At 37.1% G+C, this 14,359-nt stretch overlaps 1 long non-coding RNA gene across 2 annotated transcripts in view; it reads left to right on the top strand.

The window, feature by feature from the left end:
- Window positions 1-14,359, top strand: part of LOC118144265 (uncharacterized) — a 437,346-nt gene that overhangs the window by 337,936 nt on the left and 85,051 nt on the right. The window contains exon 3 of one of the 2 annotated variants that reach the window (XR_013521932.1): window positions 9,125-9,170. This is a non-coding gene — a long non-coding RNA (uncharacterized LOC118144265). Of the gene's footprint in view, window positions 1-307; window positions 4,131-9,124; window positions 9,171-14,359 lie in introns of those variants that run through there. The other variant, XR_013521933.1, reaches the window with a different exon arrangement.

Raw genomic sequence — 14,359 nt, 5'->3', positions numbered from 1 at the left:
AAGCAATTAAATGAATGGTTTGTACAAAGTTCCTTTTCATAAACTCCATGCACAAGTTCAAACTCCAAAACAAGTTCAAATAAACCTCAAATAAAAGTTAAATTTAATAGTGAATGACTTTTATATTTCATGAGACTCTTAAGTACAGACAAGTAACACCTACAACATATACCCTACATTTGTCTCAAAGTTGGAATAAGTAGTTACTTAAATGAGGCAGTTTTGCCAATATACATAACTGTTATAACATGCTTTGAATTTAGGGAAAAAACAATGCTTTCCTTACAATTTTTGTTTTAACATAAAGAGGAACGAAGGACCAAAGTAACATTACTTCCCTTCAGTGACTCAGATTTATGGAAGCTTCTCCAATAAATTCTCCTCTCACTGTGGTGGAATTTGCTCAGAGGACATGGATGAACATTCAGTTCTGGAACCAGCTGTATGATTCAGAGAAAAAAAAGTAAGTGGACCAATTCCAACCTCAGATCTGACAAGAACTGAATACTTCCCAGGATTTTAAAGCATCTAAAACATCTTTTTAATATTGTTTCTTCTTTTGGTCACATCTTTTCACTTATTTATATCCAAGATGGGAAGGGGAAATAAAAGGCTGAAGGGATATAAGAAAGTTATATGCTGCTGAAGTTTATGTAAGAAGAACCAATGCTTTTTCCTACTTGACTTCCATTCCAATGTCGCATAGTTAATGGCTTATCTTCTAAGGGTGCCAGCATTCCCGTGAACCAAAATAAGCAAACATCTAAGTACTTTGAATTCTCTTCCTCAAAATTATGCTTTATTATCCTGGGATCTCTTGACAGAATAAAAGAACACTGCTAAATTCTAAAAAAGTTTTTCATATGTATCTGGATATGAAGTAATATGAAGAAATGGATACACTGGATTTACCTTTTGCCCTTTCAATTTCACTCTGTTTAATTCTACATGATTCTGAATTTTCACATGTAAAAAGAGGAGGGGCAATCACAAGAAATGCTCCTTCTATTCTCCCAAAATCCTTCAATCTATAACCTCATTCAGAAGCGTAGTCAAGGAAATTCTGCTACAAGACATTGCCTACAATGACATTGTCACTTTGTTGGAAATTACTTTGAATGAAGGCATTGAAGTCCCCTGGAAAAACACAAGTTTTACTGCTGTTGTATGTGAGAGATCCCTGATGACTTGTGACCTGAGAATTTTTCACTGTGGCTTTTACAAGTTCTTGTAGCCTTACCCTTACTTCACACTGTCTCTCCTTATTCCCTCTTGCATATGACTGTAACCCTTGATTCTTTCTATTCACCCCTTTCAGTAAAATCCAGATTGCTAAAACAATGGCTTTTACTCCAGAAGAACAATCCCCCTATTTCTGTTTCTGAAACTACCTGGACTTCAGCCAATCCCCCTTCTGCTAAGTCTAGCTGAACTTCAGCCAACTTCACCCTGTTAAAGCCATGCAAAACTTTCCATCATCCTTCTGCAAGTTGGAATGCTCCTTTGAAGGCTTTTCGAGCCTTTGGTTGATTTTCTTCCATAGTTGTGGTGTTTAGACTCTATTGTTTAGCTTGGGTCACTTAAAAGAGGAGTGAGTCTTCCGTGGACCAGACCAGTCCCTGGCTCTCTTGGCCTTGAAGTATCTCCCAAGCCTTTATTTATTTTTTTTCTTTATTGTGCTTGCTATATACCTTTTGGTTTGATTTCTTCTACTCATTGAAGTTTGCATGGTAAAGTTAGGGTCATAGCATTAAGGAGAGTTTGTTTTTTAGGTCATTTAAATATAGGTTTAATGTTACAGAGCCAGTAGCACCAGCCATTGAAAACTCTGGCAGGGTTTTCTTAGGAATAGCTTAGAACTTTAGTGGCCACTTTGAGTAACTTGAGATACGAATAAAATAATCCATTTGTATGGGATCTTAGAATCAAAAGATTTAAAGATTTCAAATATTCAATGGTCAGTGTTTTCAAGTGGTATGAAAAGGTCTCTTAAATTAAAAAAAAAAAAAAACTCTAAAGACAGCAAAATTCTAAAGTTACTTTTCCTAAGAGCTCCTAAGAAAAAAACTAATAGAAACAGGGATAATGTAAAATCTAAACTTAAACTCGTATTTTTCCTCTTCTAACCCATCTTTGCATTGAGTTTCTTTCTGGTATCCTGTATTTCAACTTTCCCCTTACCCTGTACCTTCTCTCAACCTCCCTTCTTATCTTCTACTTCCTCTTCTTAAATATAGCCCTCCTACTGGAGAATATCCTTTGTAATATGGTTTAATGGAAATGGAAATGGTCAAAATGTAGATAAGGACTTTCCAGTCCCTCCTAAGGAAAGACAGAATTTAAACATTGTCTTGGGAATTCCTAGTGTAAGATTCACTGAAAAAGATCCAGTTATGTAGGAAGGGCAAAAATACATTCCTTCCTGATTTCAGAGACAGCTTAATTACCACCTGTCAGAATACTATGTCCTCTGTAGGAGTGAAGATGTGACAACTGCCCTAACCACCTTCTTTTTTGATGATCTTAAACCTGAGATAACAGATTTAGTTAGAAAACAGAAGATAGAATGGCAGACTGTCACGTCTCTGAATTATAAGAGCTTGATGAGCACTTTGAAAACACTTTGACTCAGAAAAAAATGTACAGACCATATTAATAGCTCTCCAAATTAAACTATTAGATAAACTCAAGAAAAGGAACATCTCTATAGCTAGTCTAGACAAAGACACTGTGGATATTTTAAGAAAAAGGACACTGGGAAAACACTTGCTCTACTTTAACTGAAAGGCAGAATTTTAAAAGATGAACATATTTTGTATGATAGATTGACCCTTTTAAAGTGGATCCTCTGGTTTGTCCACAATTGCCCTTAAAATGAAAAGGAAAAAAATTCAAGCAATTGCAAAAAAACCTAGCAAGTTCCTTTTCCAGTTGCTACTGGGACTGCACAGTCTACCATAAACCTGCCAACTTTCCATCATTATTTCCCTGGAGCAACCAAAACTTTTCTGTGGTGGGAATCTCAAGTATTCCTCTCACTAGTCAACATATTTTTCTGTGTAGCCATTTCACTATATAGGATCTGTTGTAGTAAAACCTACTTTGCAAATGGGTGCCACTCCTAAAAGTGGGATATAGAGCGTTTTTCTGAAACTTCATGGAAGAGAATTATTTAATGTTGGCATAGATTGATTTCCCGGTATCTGAGCTTTTATCTAAGCCAGACTCACTAGAGCCTCTGTGACTTAAAAAAAATGTTCTTCAAAAGTGCTTATGCTTAGGATCCTCAATTACATGAAGAAGCTTCTGCGGTTCTAACTTAACAGTACAATGAGTATCGGACATCTGACACTTATAATAACTTCTCACTTTACTGATGGCAGAAGCCTAGTGGCAACAACAACAGAGTTAAATGAAGCTTCTGCTGACCTAGTCCTAAGATCTCAGCCTTAACTTTATGGTCTCTCATAACATTCAGACCTTGCTTCTAGATTAATCTGCAAAATTTTTCTCTTTATCCAAACATACTTCTATTCACCTCTCTATCCCCCAAAACCCACAAACTTTCTCCTTCTCCCATAGGAGAGAAAATCTTATTACTGTCATGTACTTATGAAACAGTTTTTCTTGCCTCTCTCTGATCTCTTTAAAATTCTTGTAGACAACCCAGATTTAGAACTGTTTATGAATGACGCCTATTGGTGAACTGAACAAGGAGGCTATCAAGCACATGTGATTAAAACCCATTCAGACCGACTTCGATATTATCCTTCCAAAGAGGCCAAATCTCTGCAAGTTGCTATAATTATAGCACTTTGTACAGCCTGCCTGTTAGGTAGATATAAAAGAGCAAATATCTATACAGATGGTAAATATGCTTTTGGGGTGGTTCATGAATCTTGGTATGCTTTGGGAATAATGAGGTTTCTTAACTGCATCTGGTCTTCCAATTAAACATGGCAGTCAAATAAAAATCCTATTAGAAGTCTTGTTTCTTCCAAAGGAATTGGCTATATTAAGGTTGAGTCCATAGTAAAAAGCATACTAAAGGAACAAAGGCTAATGCTTGAACAGATTACTAAGCGGTACTAAATGAGCTGCTTTAACACGTCCAGGCTGTCCAAGATTCAAAGCCAAAACTAACTCCTGACTATTGGCATCTGGTCTTGAATTAACTCCAGTATTTGATTCTAAAGATGTGTACTGGAAAAGATAAAATTGTTTTCTCATCCCAGATAGCTGTGGTGGCACCAAGATGGTTGTTTGGTTTGCTCAGGATGCTGAAATGAGCCTCTCAAAAAATGTTACATGCACCCATCGTAAAAAGGAAAATTTAAAAATTATAATAAATAAGTGTTGATGAAGATACTTCAATAGGATTGTAGAGCACATCTTTGGTGCATTTCCTATCTGTCAAGTGTACCATTTTGGGGAAATTATAAAGCTGGGACATGGACACAAGCCGAAACCTTAGACCCCTCTTTGAATTTGTATCTGCAAGTGGATTTCATTTAGTTATTTACCTTATGTAGCTATAAATGTGCCCTTAGTATTATGTCTCTGTTTTCTGCTTGGCTAGAAGCCTCTCATTGTCATAAAGAAACTCCTTTGATAGTAGCAAATATAGTCTTAGACTTTTATGTTTACCACTTGGCAATATCCACCAATTTGCTTAGTGATACAGGTTCCAGCTGAAACTTGTAAAACTTTCTGAGGAACTTTAGCTGTCATAGCAGAAGGCTTTGCCCTTAGCTCTCTTGGCCATTAGGGTTACTCTTGCAGGAGCTCATAGACTATCACCATATGAACCAGTCACTGAATGCCCAATGCATCTAATGATCTCATCTCTTGTTCTTGACTGAGATTTTACGGTACAATATGACAAACTATTATAGGGGGTTAATTCAGTTTGCAGAAGTTTATAATTAATAGATCCAGGCAGCTTTTCCCAATGGTAAGCCACAGGAATTCCTACATGAGTTTCAGCTTTAAGTCTTGGTTTGGAGAAAATAACAGCAATATAAGACTGTCCTCAAACTTCATTGGAAAGAATGATGTCTACTGTTGTTAATACACAAACATTGCAGTAAAACTCCAGGGAATCTACTCCTGAATCTCTGTCTCCCAGTTAAAAAGACATATCAATTTCCTGGACTTACATGTCATGGGAGATCTAAAACTGAGACTCCTATAGCATCCTCCAGAAGATAACATCATGAAGGTGTTAACTTTCTCAAAATCTTCAGACTAATCAGCAGGCTACTAGATGTGGATAGCCTTTATACAAGACTTCCAGTTCAAGACATCTGAACCTTAAGAGTGAGTCACAGGCCACCATATCATTCTTTGTCTTTCATCCTATTTTTGTAGCCCAAATTGATATTCTTTACATTTCTTTTCATAGTTTTGTTACTCTGGGAAAATCAGGAAGATGGACAAGTATTAGATGAACCCATATTCCTTGTAGACTCAGGGAGAAAATGGGACTTGTTTCCTGGCATAATCCCAGGTCAGGCAGAGTCTTATCCCAGAGGCACTGTCCAGGGTATTCTGATTATTTTCCTGTTGTATTAGTCCATTTTAATGCTGCTGACAAAGACATATATGAGACTGGGAAGAAGGTGAGGTTTAATGGACTTACAGTTCCACATGTCTGGAGAGACCTCACAATCATGGCAGAAGGCAAGGAAGAGAAAGTCATGTCTTATGTGGATGGTGGCAGGCAAAGAGAGAGCTTGTTCAGGGAAACTCCACCTTATAAAATCATCAGATCTCGTGAGACTTATTTAATATGGTGGGAATAGCACGGGGAAGACCTAACTGACCCCATGATTCAACTACCACCCACCAGGTCCTCCCACAACAAGTGGGACTTATGGGAATACAATTCAAGATGAGATTTGGGTGGGGACACACAGCCAAACCATATCACCTTCAGTACTTACCTTGAAAGTCATTCATTGTACTCTCTGTAACATTTTAATTTTTCTGCACCCTCACTTGAAAAATAATTAAAATTTAATTACATGGCAAAATTTCATCAGAAAGACAGGAAGGAGAGGTATAATTACTTTGCAAAAGCCCTCATAGCTGTCATCACGAATGAATCTGACACTATACCACTCAAATGGTATAGACCTAGAGAACATAACAAATCAAGATTTGGTTAAATGACAAATCAAACTCCTCATTGACCTACAGGAAAGGTGGTGAAAATTTTCCACTGTGGCATTTGCATGCCGTGGTCTCCTTTGGCTGTTCCCCAATATCCCTCTTTCACATGACCCAACTCCTAATTGTTCATCTTCATTGTTGATAAAATCTAGATTTCCCAAGCAATAGCACTAATTCACAAGAACAATTCCTCTATGTCCATCTGAACTTTATGGATGGGAATGGGAGGACCAGAACCAGTGCTTGAAGAAGGAAGAAAATTCTCGGAAAATAGGAGGTGTCAAGCAGATGTGAGTGGCAAGAATTCACAACCACTGACTTTGTGGAGCTTTAGGAACATACTATGAATAAACTCAAGCACACCTTTGCATAAGGCAGTTACCATCCTGGAAAACCATATTTGGGAGAGAAGCTGTGTTTGATAGGACCAATAATATAACAAAGATACCCTAAATGGCAGTTGATTTTTGAACAAAGAAGTTCTTATCCCTTTCTCATAACAGTACTGGGTTTAGCAATCCAAATTTGGTCATGTCTTTCATCCATGAAGACATGTAGTGATGTGTTATCTTGTTGGTGCATTATTCCATGGGGCATAGCAGAAGCTGGTCATAGATATCTTTGAAACTGTAAAAAGGGGAAGAAGTTGTCAGAAGCATATGTCCAGTGTCTTAAGGCCCAGACTGAAGGGGCACATGTCACCTATATACTCAATCTGTTGGTGAGATGATCAAATAGATCAAATAGTCATATCAAGCTGGAAGAAGCTCTAAGAGATGTGGACTAGCTACACAGTCATGTGTTCAACTCTACATCTATTTTATATATATATATATATATATATATATATCACCTGATCTAGGATATATATATCATATGATATATACAGACTTTCATATATGTATCATATATTGATATATATATATCATATATTGTATTGATATATTGATACACACACACACACACACACACACACACACATATATATGGAGCTTGAGGAACATACTATGAATAAACTCAAGCACACCTTTGCATAAGGCAGTTACCATCCTGGAAAACCATATTTGGGAGAGAAGCTGTGTTTGATAGGACCAATAATATAACAAAGATACCCTAAATGGCAGTTGCTTTTTGAACAAAGAAGTTCTTATCCCTTTCTCATAACAGTACTGGGTTTAGCAATCCAAATTTGGGCATGTCTTTCATCCATGAAGATGTGTAGTGATGTGTTATCTTGTTGGTCCATTATTCCATGGGGCATAGCAGAAGCTGGTCATAGATATCTTTTAAACTGTAAAAAGGAGAAGAAGTTGTCACATATATATATGAATGCTTGTAAGTCTCCTTCTGGGTTAGATTTCTAAAGGCCTGAGCAGTTAAGGGAACAGAGGAGATTTCTTATATAAATAAAATAGCAAGAATGCCAAGCACTAATAGCTGCCTACATAATAATATCTATTTCCTCTATCCTTTCAAGGAGAATTCCAATTATTCCAGCTAAAACTACTTGCTGGACACATACTCATCTAGTCCTGGGTGGTCATGCAACACAATCTTGTGTTTAAGCCAATATATGGGAACTACTTCAGTATTTGCCATTGAGTGAGTTCTTAACAAATGAACTAAAGAGGGCTTGAGGGTGGAGAGAGAGAGCTCCCTGACTACAGCTTCCTGTCCAAGTGTGTGTGTGTGTGTGTGTGTGTGTGTGTGTGTATCTGACCTGGAAATAGAAAACAAGAGAAGGAGGGTGAATGGATAAAAGCACAAATATTGATAAACCTATAATGGACAGTTTCCATTTTACTTCCCCAGGATACTTTCTGTCCTTCACAGTACCTGGTGCCTCAGGGGAGCTGATGCACATTAACTGCATAAACAATTCTCTGTTCCTCCATCTTTCTATTGGGTTTGGCCAGTAGAAGGTACTGGCAAGAGATCTGGAGAACAAGAAGAAAGTAAGGTCTGGGTATTTCTTCAGGCCTTCTCAGCTACGCTCTTCCACAGAAGGCCACAGCTCTTCCAAGAGGTCAGTCTCCACACAGCTCACTTTATCTGTTCCTAGGCCACTTCCTCCCTTCATATTCAGGTTGGAGTGTAGGATGGTAATGGCTTCCCATCTCATCTCTTGTTGCTTTTCCAAAACTCTTTCTACATTTTCTTTATGAAATCTTCTTAAATTAGTCAATTGGAAAGTGTCACTTGATTTCTTCCAGAATCCTGGCCAGTCTGATTCTGGAGAGTAGGGCCCTGGGCCTTGCCTCCAAAATTAGAGTCCCAAGGAAACAGAAGTAGAGACCATCTCATAGAATATACCATGCACCAAAGCAGCTCAGTTATATTATGTAGTGATAGGATGAGAAGGACCAGGAGGATAGGAAACAGTGGTATAATGCAAAGGTTAGAGCATAGAATCTAAACCAGACAGAGTTAGGAATACCAGCTCTGCCTCTTACCAGCTAGGGTAGATGTTTTTACCTCGGTGCCTCACTTTTCTCATCTATTAAGTGGGATAATAGTAGTACCTGTCTCATAAGATTACAGTCAAGATTAAATTAAATAATACACCTAAAGACAACAGTTCTTGAGACTTTGTAATTAATCCATAAATATAACCACCATAATAATTATTATGAAAGACCAAGAATCAAACAGGTTTCTGGTTTCTTCAGAGGATTTCTGTGTGGACAAATAAAATCAAGGGCATTTGGCCTTGTGATGAAGAGTGTGACTCCTTAATTTAATATTCAACTGCTCACAGCTTTAAAGCTTCATCTCTCTCTTCTCCCCTTCTGCCCCACATCTGGACGAGCTGATAAGAAAGCCTTCTGCTTTCAATTTGGTACTGGCCAAACCACAATTGTCTGCCCTGTAGGAACTCTTGTTCCTGGCCCCACACCCCAGCTATCACAAAAACCAAGGCCAGTCTCATTTTCTTCCTCTTTCATTTCAGATTTGCTTGAGAGGCCTGCCCTGTTCTCCCCAGACACTTCAATTATGTGAGTAATAAACCTTTTTATACCCTTTTGATGTGTGTGTGTGTGGCATCATCAGTATTGACATTCAAACTGGATGGGTTTGGGTGGGTTATGTCATCTGCCTCTGCAGGTGACAGAATAGCCCTCCACTTGAAATGCCTTGACACTAAAATGGCCTCTCTGTCTCTATACTTCAGACCCATCCTGGGACAAAACAAAGATATCTTGGGCTAACTTGATCTTACTCTCCTCTCTATGTTAGATGGGCATCTCAAAAGTAGAAAATAAGATAAAGTTTTTAAAAGTACTGAAGATACTTGAAAAATATTACAGATGCTAGGAGCCTATGAAGTGACAGCATGCTAGCCAGGGACAGACAGATATGAAAAGGGGTAAATTAGAAAGGTGTATATTTAAAGGAAGTACCTCAGTTGATTCCAACAACTAGTCAGGTATAGAACATATTGACTAGATTAATTTTTTAACACTGGGTTATTTTAATGCCTATCATATCTTGACTCAAATATATACATTCTTTAATGGCCAAATGATGAAATTTATTAGAATTAGTTTCCCAACTTTCCATTTTTTTTTAAGCTCTCCATTACGAGCGAGAATATGTGATATTTATCTTTCTGTGGCTGACTTCCCAAGAATATTTAGGTCCCATCATTTGCTTTTTCCCTGTTGTTCACTTAGGCAGTTAGTACCAAATACACAAACTGATTGGAGCTATGTTGAAGAATTAGGTAATCAGTACAGAGAAATTTCAGGCAGCAGAATAACAATGACATAGCTAGGGGAAACCACATAGTTTTCCTATGAATTAGCTAAATAGGGAAAAAAATCAACAATTAGTCCTTTATCCAACTTATACTGAATATTCTTGGTAGAAATGATCAGCACAAAAGACAATGACACAAGTTAAAAGATCACATGCTAAAATATGTTCGAGATGAAAACCTAACTGAAGAATTATATTGATGCTCAGCTTGAAACATGCAAATATTGAAAAGGAAAAGTCAGACTTGGCAGAAGTAATCAATACTAAATAAAACTGTGAACAACTACATTGGAACATGTTAAAATTTATTATTGCCTTCAAATTGACAAAAAAATCCAATTTTTTTTACTAAGGTAATATGAGTAACTTGACTCAAAACAATTGTACAAATAATGCCCATAACAAAAGTGTAATTGCAGAGACTATAATCAGTAAAAATTTGATATGAACACTACCAAAAAAATTCCCACATTGGAAAATATTTTTATTTAAACCTTATGTAAAAAATAATTGATTCCAAAGAAAAGAATTTCAGTAAATTAAAAGTCAGAATGGAAAAAAAAATAGAAAGTCTTAGTTCCTTGGAATAAAAATACTTTATCAATAAATTAAAGTAGTATAATAGAAATTAGAACTAGAAGTACTTTTTAAATGAGTATTTATTTCACATAAGTATAATTCTGATGCAATGATTTCTACTCTTAAATCCTGGGGCCATAAGACTCTCAGGTCAGAACATCCACAGAGTCAAAATGGTTGGGTTAAAGCAAAAGGCTTAAAACTTCTGCACTCAAGTATCTATCTTGGAGTATCAAGAAAGGGTTAATCAGGAAAAATCTGGGATATGAAGTAAAAGCAGCAGATTAGGGCAGTGTATATCTGGAAGAAAGAGCATAAAAGACAAACCATCCTTCAAACTTTCTCCTACCACTCCTTGTCCAGATTCTTACTGGGAAAACTGAACCATAATTTCTAAGCCTGGAAAAACAGTCATCTTTCAAAATTCATATTTTGCCATAATAAAAAAGATAGATAATAATAAATATTGGAGAGGATGTGGAGAAATTGACACTCTCATACACTATTTGTGGGATTGTAAAATGGTGTACAATTTTTTTTACAAATGTTCCTACTGGCATTATTCATAATAGCCAAAAATGAAAACTATCCACCTGATAAATGGGTAAATAAAATGCAGAATATTATTAGGCAATAAAAAGAAATGAATTACTGATACATGCTAAAAAATGAATGAACTTCGAGAGCATTATGCTAGGTGAAAGAAATCAGCCACAAGAGGCCACAAGTCATAAACTTTCATTTATATTAAATGCCCAGAATAGGTGAATCTATAGAGACAGAAAGTAGATGAGTGATTGCTCAGAGCTAGAAGGAGGTAGAGAGAATATAGGGAGTAAAATGAGTACAAGGTTTCTCTTGGGGAAAATAAAAATGTTCTGAAATTGATCATGATGATATTTGCACTCTGTGAATATACTAAAAACAATTGAATTGCACACTTTAATTCAGTGAATTGTATGGCATGTGAATTATATGTCAATAAAGCTTGTATTAAAAATACAAATCTTCATGAAGAAAATAATGTTCTAAGGCCTTTGGAAGTCAATTTACCCCTCTGGGTGTCAGTCTCTTCTTTTGTGTAATGCTGCAATAATGGGTGATAATAATACCTCCTATGGATACAGTAAGAATAAATGAAGTGATGAATGTGAGAATGCTTGCACAGCATATACCAGGCACAAGAGAGGAAGCTGAAACTCACTGTCCAGCAAGTTCTATGCTTTTCCTTCTGTGGTAGAGAACTGTCACAGGAAAACAGAAAGCCAGGCAGGAACTACATTTTCCTTGGCTCTTTGCATGCAGTGTGCTGTGATCTAGTTGTGACCAATGGCATGCGAGAAAAAGTAATGTGTGTAATCAAGGTGGTTGAACATCTATTATATCTGTCCCACCTTCTCTTTTCCCTCACACCTGGATGCTAGTAATTGATAGCAAGGGTCGAACCATAAGATGGAAGATGTCTGGGTGATTGTCTCCGTCACATTCAGGTATACCAATCAAATATTATATTAGGTCTTTTCATGTAGTCCCATATTTCTTGGAGGCTTTGTTCATTTCTTTTCACTCTTTTTTCTCTAATCTTGCCTTCTCATTTTATTTCATTGAGTTGATCTTCAATCTCTAATATCCTTTCTTCTGCTTGATTGATTCAGCTATTTTGAAACTTTTATATGCTTTGTGAAGTTCTCCTGCTGTGTTTTTCAGCTCCATTAAGTGGTTTATGTTCTTCTCTAAGCTGGTTACTCTAGTTAGCACTTCATCTAACATTTTTTCAAGGTTTTTAAGTTTCTTTGCATTGGGTTAGAACATGCTCCTTTAGCTCAGAAAAGTTTGTTATTACCCACCTTTTGAAGCCTGCTTATGTCAATTCATCACTCTTTCTCCATCCAGTTTTGTTCCCTTGCTAGTCAGGAGTTGTGATCTCTTGGAGGAGAAGAGGCGTTCTGGTTTTTGGTGATTTCAGCCTTTTTGCACTGATTTCTTCCCATGTTCATGGATTTATCTATCTTTGGTCTTTGAAGTTGGTGACTTTCAGATGGGGTCTCTGAGTGGATGTCCTTTCTGTTTATATTGAAGCTATTTATTTCTGTTTTTTAAGTTTTCCTTGTAACAATCAGGCTCCTCTGCTGTAGGGATGCTGGAGATCCACTCCAGACCCTGCCTGCCTGAGAATCACCCATGGGGGCTTCAGAATAGCAAGGATTGCTTCCTGTTCCTTCCTCTGGTAGCTTTGTCCCAGAAAGGTATCCACCAGGTTTCAGCCAGAGCTCTCCTGTATGAGTTGTCTCTTTGGATTTACAGGGGTCAGGGAGCCACTTGAGGAGGCAGTCTGTCCCTTATCAGAGTTCAAGTGCTGTGCTGGGAGCTCCATTGCTCCCTGCAGAGCTGCTGGGCAGGGTTGTTTAAGTTTGCTGAAGTGGAGCTCAAAACTGCCCCTTTTGCAAGGTGCTTTATTCTGGGAAGGTGGGGCTTTATTTATAAGTCCCTGATGGGCTGCTGTCTTTTTTCAGAGATGGCCTGTGCAGCAAGTAGGGAGTCTAGTCACAGCCTGCCTGCAGAGGTCTTGATGAGCTGCTGCAGGCTCTGCCAAACTGCTGTGTAAGCTTCCCTGTGTTTTGTTTACAAATAGTGCCTCCTTTTTCATCTCTGATTTTATTTATTTGGATCTTCTCCCATTTTTTCTTTATTAGTCTGGCTAAAAGCCTGTCAATTTTGTTTATCTTTTCAAAAAGCCAACGTTTTATTAGTTGTTGTTTTGTATTATTTTCATTTCATTTCAAATTTATTCTTTTTTCTCTAATCTTTATTATTTATTTATTATTTCTTGTTTTCTACTAATTTTAGGTTCGGTTTACTCTTGCTTTTCTAGTTCCTTAACATAGTTTTTAGGTTATTTTTTTGAAATTTTTCTTCTTTATTGGTGTAGGCACTTACAGCTATATAGTTCCCTCCTAGTACTGCTTTTGCTGTAGCCCACAGATTTCGGTATGTTGTATTTCCATTATCATTTGTTTCAAGAAACTTTTCTTTTATTTTTTTTAGATGAGGTCTCACTCTGTCACTGAGGCTGGAGTGTAGTGGCATGATCATGGCTCACTTCATCTTTAAACTTCTGGGCTCTAGTGATCCTCCCACTGCAGCCCCGTGAGTAGCTGGGACCACAGGCACATGCCACCATGTCGAGCTAATTTTTTCTTTTGTTATTTGTATAGATAAGGTCTTGCTGTGTTGCCCAGGCTGGTCTCAAACTCCCGACTCAAGCAATTTTCCCATCTTGGCTTCCCTAAGTGCTGGGATTATAGATGTGAGCCACTACACCAGCCTTCAATTTCCTTCTTAAGTTCTTCATTGACCCATTGGTCATTCAGGAGCATATTTCCATGTGTTTGTGTAGTTACAAAATTCCTCTTGTTACTGATTTCGAGTTTTATTCCATTGTGGTCACAGAAGATGCTTGATATTATTTCAATTTTTTGAATGTTTTAAGACTTGTTTTGTGACTTAACATATGGTCTGTCCTTGAGAGCGATTCATGTACTGAGGAAAAGAATGTGTATGCTGCAGGTTTTTGATAAAATATTTCATAAATATATATTAGATTTATTTGTTCTATAATTCAGATTAAATTTGATGTTTGTTGATTTGCTGTCTGGGAGATCTGTCCAGTGCTGAAAGCAGGATGCTGAAGTTTCCAGGTATTATTGTATTTAGGTCTACCTCTCTCTTTAACTTTAATAATATTTGCCTTATGGATCGGGGTGCTCCAGTGTTGGCTGCATATGTATTTATAATCATTGTACTCTCTTGCTAAATTCACCCTTTTATTACTATATAATGACCTTTG

Source organism: Callithrix jacchus, chromosome 9 (assembly GCF_049354715.1).
Source record: "Callithrix jacchus isolate 240 chromosome 9, calJac240_pri, whole genome shotgun sequence".
NCBI classification, from domain to species: Eukaryota; Metazoa; Chordata; class Mammalia; order Primates; family Cebidae; genus Callithrix; species Callithrix jacchus.
The sequence above is the reverse complement of the archived record's forward strand: the minus strand, read 5'-3'. Positions and strand labels throughout refer to the sequence as shown.